Here is a 10,000-nt window from a genome sequence, read left to right on the forward strand (position 1 = left end):
GGGGGACACCAGTGGTGAGAGCGCGTGGTGAGGAGACAGATTCTCGCCACGCCACCTGGTAGGAGCGACCTGTCAGGTAGGACGCAATCCAAGCGTGGGCCGCGCCAGAGATGCCCAACTCGGAGAGGGTGGAGAGGAGGATCTGATGGTTCACAGTATCGAAGGCAGCCGATAGGTCTAGAAGGATGAGAGCAGAGGAGAGAGAGTTAGCTTTAGCATCACAATACCCCACAATGACATCACACTACCCCACAATGACACCACACTACCCCACAATGACATCACAATACCCCATAATGACATCACAATACCCCATAATGACATCACAATACCCCATAATGACATCACAATACCCCATAATGACATCAGAATACCCCATAATGACATCACAATACCCCACAATGACATCACACTACCCCACAATGACACCACACTACCCCATAATGACATCACAATATCCCATAATGACATCACAATACCCCACAATGACATCACACTACCCCACAATGACATCACAATACCTCATAATGACATCACAATACCAAACAATGACATCACACTACCCTACAATGACATCACAATACCCCATAATGACATCACAATACCCCATAATGACGTCACAATACCCCATAATGACATCACAATACCCCATAATGACATCAGAATACCCCATAATGACATCAGAATACCCCACAATGACATCACACTACCCCACAATGACACCACACTACCCCACAATGACATCACAATACCCCATAATGACATCACAATACCCCATAATGACATCACAATACCCCATAATGACATCACAATACCCCATAATGACATCAGAATACCCCACAATGACATCACAATACCCCACAATGACATCACACTACCCCACAATGACACCACACTACCCCATAATGACATCACAATATCCCATAATGACATCACAATACCCCACAATGACATCACACTACCCCACAATGACATCACAATACCCCATAATGATATCACTATACCCCATAATGACATAACAATACCCCATAATGACATCACTACACCCCATAATGACAAATTGAGCTCATGTGCATCCTGTTTCCATTGATCATCCTTGAGATATTTCCACAACTTGATTAGGGTCCACCTGTACTAAATTCAACTGATTGGACATGATTTGGAATGGCACACACCTGTCTATATAAAGTCCCAAAGTTGACCGTGCATGACAGGGCAAAACCAAGCCATGAGGTCGAAGGTCAGTAGAGCTCTGAGACAGGATTGTGTCGAGGCACAGATAGAAAAAAACAAAAACAATTCTGCGGCATTGAAGGTCCCCAAGAACACAGTGGCCTCCACCTTTCTGAAATGCAAGAAGTGTGGAACCAGTAACCAGTAAGACTCTTCCAAGAGCTGGCGAAACTGACCAATCAGGGAAGAAGGGCCTTGGTCAGGGAGGTGACCAAGAATCTGATGGTCACTCTGACAGAGCTCCGGAGTTCCTCTGTTGAGATGGGAGAACCTTCCAGAAGGACAACCATCTCTGCAGAACTCCACCAATCAGGCCTTTATGGTAGAGTGGCCAGACGGATGACACTTCTCAGTAAAAGTCACACGACAGCCTGCTTGGAGTTTGCCAAAAGGCACCTAAGGGACTCTCAGACCATGAAAAACAAGAGTCTCTGGTCTAATGAAACCAAGAATAAACTCTTCGGCCTGAATGCCTAGCGTCATGTCTGGAGGAAACCTGGCACCATCCCGACGGTGAAGCATGGTGGTGGCAGCATCATGCTATGGGGATGTTTATCAGCGGCAGTTACTGGGAGACTAGTCAGGATCGAGGGAAAGATGAACATAGCAAAGTACAGAGAGATCCTTGATGAAAACCATCTCCAAAGCGCTCAGGAAGGAAAGGACAACGACCCTAAGCACACAGCCAAGACAACATAGGAGTGGCTTCAGGACCAGTCCATGAATGTCCTTCAGTGGCCCAGCCAGAGCCTGAACCCGATCGAACATCTTTGGAGAGATCTGAAAATAGCTGTGCAGCGATGCTCCCCATCCAACCTGACAGAGCTTGAGAGGATCTGCAGAGAAGAATGGGAGAAACTCCCCAAATACAGGTGTGCCAAGCTTGTAGTGTCATACCCAAGAGGACTGGAGGCTGTAATCACTGGCAAAGGTGCTTCAGCAAAGTACTGAGTAAAGGGTCTGAATACTTATGTAAATGTGATATTTCAGTTTTAGATTTTTAACACATTTGCTAACATTTATAAAAACATGTTTTTACTTTGTCGTTATAGGGTGTTGTGTGTAGATTGATGAGGACATTTAAAAAAAACTTGATTTTAGAATAACTTAACAAAAATTGTGGAAAAAGTCAAGGGGTCTGAATACTTTCTGAAGGAACATTGTATGTTAAAAATTAAGATTCGCTCCATAATCTGCCTTCACTTTTAAAAAAGGACATAATTTCATCTTTAAGGTCGATGTCGGGGTGTCACAAAATGGAGGCAGTTTAATGCCAAAGATTTGGGGTTAAATACCAAAAAAAAAAAAAAATCCTGGTCTTTCTTATATCTCTTAAATATTGTGGAAAAACCCTGCCTCACCTCATAGAGACTAGTGGAACAACTCTGTCTCACCTCATGGAGACTAGTGGAACAACTCTGTCTCACCTCATAGAGACGAGTGGAACAACTCTGCCTCACCTCATAGAGACTAGTGGAACATAGAGACCAGCAGGACAACCCTGTCTCACCTCATAGAGACTAGTGGAACAACTCTGTCTCACCTCATAGAGACTAGTGGAACAACTCTGTCTCACCTCATAGAGACTAGTGGAACATAGAGACCAGCAGGACAACCCTGTCTCACCTCATAGAGACGAGTGGAACAACCCTGTCTCACCTCATAGAGACTAGTGGAACAACTCTGTCTCACCTCATAGAGACGAGTGGAACAACCCTGTCTCACCTCATAGAGACCAGCAGGACAACTCTGTCTCACCTCATAGAGACTAGTGGAACAACCCTGTCTCACCTCATAGAGACTAGTGGAACAACCCTGTCTCACCCCATAGAGACTAGTGGAACAACCCTGTCTCACCTCATAGAGACTAGTGGAACAACTCTGTCTCACCTCATAGAGACTAGTGGAACAACCCTGTCTCACCTCATAGAGACTAGTGGAACAACCCTGTCTCACCTCATAGAGACTAGTGGAACAACCCTGTCTCACCCCATAGAGACTAGTGGAACAACCCTGTCTCACCTCATAGAGACTAGTGGAACAACCCTGTCTCACCTCATAGAGACTAGTGGAACAACCCTGTCTCACCTCATAGAGACTAGTGGAACAACCCTGTCTCACCTCATAGAGACTAGTGGAACAACCCTGTCTCACCTCATAGAGACGAGTGGAACATAGAGACCAGCAGGACAACCCTGTCTCACCTCATAGAGACTAGTGGAACAACTCTGTCGCGCCTCATAGAGACTAGTGGAACATAGAGACCAGCAGGACAACCCTGTCTCACCTCATAGAGACTAGTGGAACAACTCTGTCGCGCCTCATAGAGACTAGTGGAACATAGAGACCAGCAGGACAACCCTGTCTCACCTCGTAGAGACTAGTGGAACAACCCTGTCTCACCTCATAGAGACTAGTGGAACATAGAGACCAACAGGACAACCCTGTCTCACCTCATAGAGACTAGTGGAACATAGAGACCAGCAGGACAACCCTGTCTCACCTCATAGAGACTAGTGGAACATAGAGACCAACAGGACAACCCTGTCTCACCTCATAGAGACTAGTGGAACATAGAGACCAACAGGACAACCCTGTCTCACCTCATAGAGACTAGTGGAACATAGAGACCAGCAGGACAACCCTGTCTCACCTCATAGAGACTAGTGGAAAAACCCTGTCTCACCTCATAGAGACTAGTGGAACATAGAGACCAGCAGGACAACCCTGTCTCACCTTATAGAGACTAGTGGAACATAGAGACCAGCAGGACAACCCTGTCTCACCTCATAGAGACTAGTGGAACAACTCTGTCTCACCTCATAGAGACTAGTGGAACATAGAGACCAGCAGGACAACCCTGTCTCACCTCATGGAGACTAGCTAATGAGACAGGGACATATAAGAGCCTGGCCCAGCAATGGGACCAGACAGGGACACTCATGAGAGACTAGCTAATGGGACCAGACAGGGACACTGTATAAGAGCCTGACCCAGTTAATGGGACCAGACAGGGACACTGTATAAGAGCCTGACCCAGCTAATGGGACCAGACAGGGACACTGTATAAGAGCCTGACCCAGCTAATGGGACCAGACAGGGACACTGTATAAGAGCCTGACCCAGTTAATGGGACCAGACAGGGACACTGTATAAGAGCCTGACCCAGCTAATGGGACCAGACAGGGACACTGTATAAGAGCCTGACCCAGTTAATGGGACCAGACAGGGACACTGTATAAGAGCCTGACCCAGTTAATGGGACCAGACAGGGACACTGTATAAGTGCCTGACCCAGCTAATGGGACCAGACAGGGACACTGTATAAGAGCCTGGCCCAGCTAATGGGACCAGACAGGGACACTGTATAAGAGCCTGACCCAGTTAATGGGACCAGACAGGGACACTGTATAAGAGCCTGACCCAGCTAATGGGACCAGACAGGGACACTGTATAAGAGCCTGGCCCAGCTAATGGGACCAGACAGGGACACTGTATAAGAGCCTGACCCAGTTAATGGGACCAGACAGGGACACTGTATAAGAGCCTGACCCAGCTAATGGGACCAGACAGGGACACTGTATCAGAGCCTGACCCAGCTAATGGGACCAAAGACAAACTGATTGTATTAGTTTTGTTTTCTCCTCCCTGTCTGAGTCCTGCTGGGAATCCAAGGACCCTGTTATAACTGGAGATTTAAGAGAGTGATCCTCGGACATGACATTAAAACAGCCTACACATGTTATGGGTGGAGAGAAGACCTGGGATGAACCCAACCTGGTTTATATATGAATTATTGATGGGATCACCGTCTCTAAGTGCAGGGTGAGGGTCTTGGCTAACAGCTTATAGTTGCTGTTCAACAGATTTAATGGTCGGGAACTTCCCACCTCTAAATGTTCCCTACCAAGGCTTGGATAGAGAGAGAGAGAGAGAGAGAGGGAGAGAGAGAGAGAGGGGGGGAGAGAGAGAGAGAGACAGAGAGAGGGAGAGAGGGAGAGAGAGGGAGAGAGAGAGAGAGAGAGGGGAGTGAGAGAGAGACAGAGAGACAGAAAGACAGAGAGAGAGAGAGACAGAGAGAGAGAGAGTAAGAGAGAGAGGGGCTCGGCACATGGACGGAGGGCACAGAATCAGTCTCTAGCGCTTCATCAAAATTCAATAGCCGGGCCGTCATCGCCAAAGCTTTTTCACAGCAGACATTTCCATAATTACACCGTCAATTTCTAACTGGCTCATTGGGAGGTCCACACCAACGTTATCCACTATATAGACAGTGAGAAGGTCAAAGCTCTTAAAGAACAGTCGTTGTCACCTGATTTACTCTCTGACCCATACAATGTAGCATAGAACTGTTCTACTCTCTGACCCATACGATGTGGCACAGACTTGTTGTACTCTCTGACCCATACGATGTGGCACAGAATTGTTGTACTCTCTGACCCATACGATGTGGCACAGACTTGTTCTACTCTCTGACCCATACGATGTGGCACAGACTTGTTCTACTCTCTGACCCATACGATGTGGCACAGAATTGTAATACTCTCTGACCCATACGATGTGGCACAGACTTGTTCTACTCTCTGACCCATACGATGTGGCACAGACTTGTTCTACTCTCTGACCCATACGATGTGGCACAGAACTGTAATACTCACTGACCCATACGATGTAACACAGAACTGTAATACTCTCTGACCCATACGATGTGGCACAGAACTGTTCTACTCTCTGGGTTGTTTGCTATAAACTAGTTATTTGTTTTATAATTCTAATTCTATTATAACACACGTGACTCTCAATTATTGCCAATTAAAATCAGTAGGTAGATTATTTCCAGTTGCCTGAATAAGAATTGGGTGTCCACAATAAATACACATTCAGATCACAGATCTATATGTATTTCCAGTTGCCTGAATAAGAATGTATTTTTTTAAACCATAATTTAAAACTTCTCATGGCCGGAGGGCAGTATTGAGTAGCTTGAATGAATAAGGTGCCCAGAGTGAACTGCCTGCTACTCAGGCCCGGAAGCTAAGATATGCATATTATTAGTAGATGTGGATAGAAAACACTCTGAAGTTTCTAAAACTGTTTGAATGATGTCTGTGAGTATTACAGAACTCATATGGCAAAAACCTGAGAAGAAAATTCCAACCTGGAATCTGAGGTTTGTAGGTTTTCAAGTATTTGCCTATCCAAGACACAGCGTAAATTTGGTCCGGTTGCACTTCCTAAGGATTTCACTAGATGTCAACAGTCTTTAGAACCTTGTTTCGGGCTTCTACTGTGAAGGGGGAGCGAATGAGAGCTGTTTGAGTCAGGTGTCTGGCAGAATGCCATGAGCGAAATCATGCGCGCGGCCGTGAGAGTTAGCTGCGTTCCTTTTCATACCTAAAGACAAAGAAATTGTCCAGTTGAAACATTATTGATTTATGTTAAAAACATCCTAAAGATTGATTATATACATCGTTTGACATGTTTCTGCGAACTGTAATATAACTAAGTGCCTGCGCCTCATGAATGTGGATTTGTGAACTAAACGCACAAACAAAAAAAGAGATATTTGGACATAAATTTTGGACTTTATCGAACAAAACAAACATTTATTGTGGAACTGGGATTCCTGGGAGTGCATTCTGATGAAGATCATCAAAGGTAAGTGAATATTTACAATGCTATTTCTGACTTTTACTGACTCCACAACATGGCGGGTATCTGTATGGCTTGTTTTTGTGTCTGTGCGCCATACTCAGACTATTGCATCGTGTGCTTTTCCATAAAGTGGTTTTGAAATCTGACACAGCGGTTGCATTAAGGAGAAGTTTATCTATAATTCCATAGCACTTATATATTTTATCAATGTTTATTATGAGTATTTCTGTAAATTGATATGGCTCTCTGCAAAATTACCAGATGTTTTGAAAGCAAAACAGTACTGACTGAGATTTTTGGATATAAATATGGATATAAAAGTCATTATAAAATAAGAAATGGCCCAGCATCGTTTGGGTTAGGGGAGGGTTTGGCCCGGGGGGCAGGACAGTCATTATAAAATAAGAAATGGCCCAGCATCGTTTGGGTTAGGGGAGGGTTTGGCCCGGGGGGCAGGACAGTCATTATAAAATAAGAAATGGCCCAGCATCGTTTGGGTTAGGGGAGGGTTTGGCCCGGGTGGCAGGACAGTCATTATAAAATAAGAAATGGCCCAGCGTTGTTCGGGTTAGGGGAGGGTTTGGCCCGGGGGGCAGGGCCGTCATTATTAAATAAGAAATGGCCCAGCATCGTTTGGGTTAGGGGAGGGTTTGGCCCGGGGGGCAGGACAGTCATTATAAAATAAGAAATGGCCCAGCATCGTTTGGGTTAGGGGAGGGTTTGGCCCGGGGGGCAGGACAGTCATTATAAAATAAGAAATGGCCCAGCATCGTTTGGGTTAGGGGAGGGTTTGGCCCGGGGGGCAGGACAGTCATTATAAAATAAGAAATGGCCCAGCATCGTTTGGGTTAGGGGAGGGTTTGGCCCGGGTGGCAGGACAGTCATTATAAAATAAGAAATGGCCCAGCGTTGTTCGGGTTAGGGAGGGTTTGGCCCGGGGGCAGGGCCGTCATTATTAAATAAGAAATGGCCCAGCATCGTTTGGGTTAGGGGAGGGTTTGGCCCGGGGGCAGGACAGTCATTATAAAATAAGAAATGGCCCAGCATCGTTTGGGTTAGGGGAGGGTTTGGCCCGGGGGCAGGACAGTCATTATAAAATAAGAAATGGCCCAGCATCGTTTGGGTTAGGGGAGGGTTTGGCCCGGGGGGCAGGACAGTCATTATAAAATAAGAAATGGCCCAGCATCGTTTGGGTTAGGGGAGGGTTTGGCCCGGGGGGCAGGACAGTCATTATAAAATAAGAAATGGCCCAGCATCGTTTGGGTTAGGGGAGGGTTTGGCCCGGGGGGCAGGACAGTCATTATAAAATAAGAAATGGCCCAGCATCGTTTGGGTTAGGGGAGGGTTTGGCCCGGGTGGCAGGACAGTCATTATAAAATAAGAAATGGCCCAGCGTTGTTCGGGTTAGGGGAGGGTTTGGCCCGGGGGGCAGGGCCGTCATTATTAAATAAGAAATGGCCCAGCATCGTTTGGGTTAGGGGAGGGTTTGGCCCGGGGGGCAGGACAGTCATTATAAAATAAGAAATGGCCCAGCATCGTTTGGGTTAGGGGAGGGTTTGGCCCGGGGGGCAGGACAGTCATTATAAAATAAGAAATGGCCCAGCATCGTTTGGGTTAGGGGAGGGTTTGGCCCGGGGGGCAGGACAGTCATTATAAAATAAGAAATGGCCCAGCATCGTTTGGGTTAGGGGAGGGTTTGGCCCGGGTGGCAGGACAGTCATTATAAAATAAGAAATGGCCCAGCGTTGTTCGGGTTAGGGGAGGGTTTGGCCCGGGGGGCAGGGCCGTCATTATTAAATAAGAAATGGCCCAGCATCGTTTGGGTTAGGGGAGGGTTTGGCCCGGGGGGCAGGACAGTCATTATAAAATAAGAAATGGCCCAGCATCGTTTGGGTTAGGGGAGGGTTTGGCCCGGGGGGCAGGACAGTCATTATAAAATAAGAAATGGCCCAGCATCGTTTGGGTTAGGGGAGGGTTTGGCCCGGGGGGCAGGACAGTCATTATAAAATAAGAAATGGCCCAGCATCGTTTGGGTTAGGGGAGGGTTTGGCCCGGGGGGCAGGACAGTCATTATAAAATAAGAAATGGCCCAGCATCGTTTGGGTTAGGGGAGGGTTTGGCCCGGGGGGCAGGACAGTCTGCACACATGACTGTAAGTCGCTTTGGATAAAAGCGTCCACTAAATGGCATATATTATTATTATTATTATTGACAGTCATTATAAAATAAGAAATGGCCCAGCATCGTTTGGGTTAGGGGAGGGTTTGGCCCGGGGGGCAGGGCCGTCATTATAAAATAAGAAATGGCCCAGCATCGTTTGGGTTAGGGGAGGGTTTGGCCCGGGGGGCAGGGCCGTCATTATTAAATAAGAAATGGCCCAGCATCGTTTGGGTTAGGGGAGGGTTTGGTCCGGGGGGCAGGGCCGTCATTATTAAATAAGAAATGGCCCAGCATCGTTTGGGTTAGGGGAGGGTTTGGCCCGGGGGGCAGGACAGTCATTATTAAATAAGAAATGGCCCAGCATCGTTTGGGTTAGGGGAGGGTTTGGCCCGGGGGGCAGGACAGTCATTATTAAATAAGAAATGGCCCAGCATCGTTTGGGTTAGGGGAGGGTTTGGCCCGGGGGGCAGGACAGTCATTATTAAATAAGAAATGGCCCAGCATCGTTTGGGTTAGGGGAGGGTTTGGCCCGGGGGCAGGACAGTCATTATTAAATAAGAAATGGCCCAGCATCGTTTGGGTTAGGGGAGGGTTTGGCCCGGGGGCAGGACAGTCATTATAAAATAAGAAATGGCCCAGCATCGTTTGGGTTAGGGGAGGGTTTGGCCCGGGGGCAGGACAGTCATTATAAAATAAGAAATGGCCCAGCATCGTTTGGGTTAGGGGAGGGTTTGGCCCGGGGGGCAGGACAGTCATTATAAAATAAGAAATGGCCCAGCATCGTTTGGGTTAGGGGAGGGTTTGGCCCGGGTGGCAGGACAGTCATTATAAAATAAGAAATGGCCCAGCGTTGTTCGGGTTAGGGGAGGGTTTGGCCCGGGGGGCAGGGCCGTCATTATTAAATAAGAAATGGCCCAGCATCGTTTGGGTTAGGGGAGGGTTTGGCCCGGGG

Source organism: Oncorhynchus gorbuscha, unplaced genomic scaffold (genome assembly GCF_021184085.1).
Source record: "Oncorhynchus gorbuscha isolate QuinsamMale2020 ecotype Even-year unplaced genomic scaffold, OgorEven_v1.0 Un_scaffold_1487, whole genome shotgun sequence".
In the NCBI taxonomy this organism is placed as follows: domain Eukaryota; kingdom Metazoa; phylum Chordata; class Actinopteri; order Salmoniformes; family Salmonidae; genus Oncorhynchus; species Oncorhynchus gorbuscha.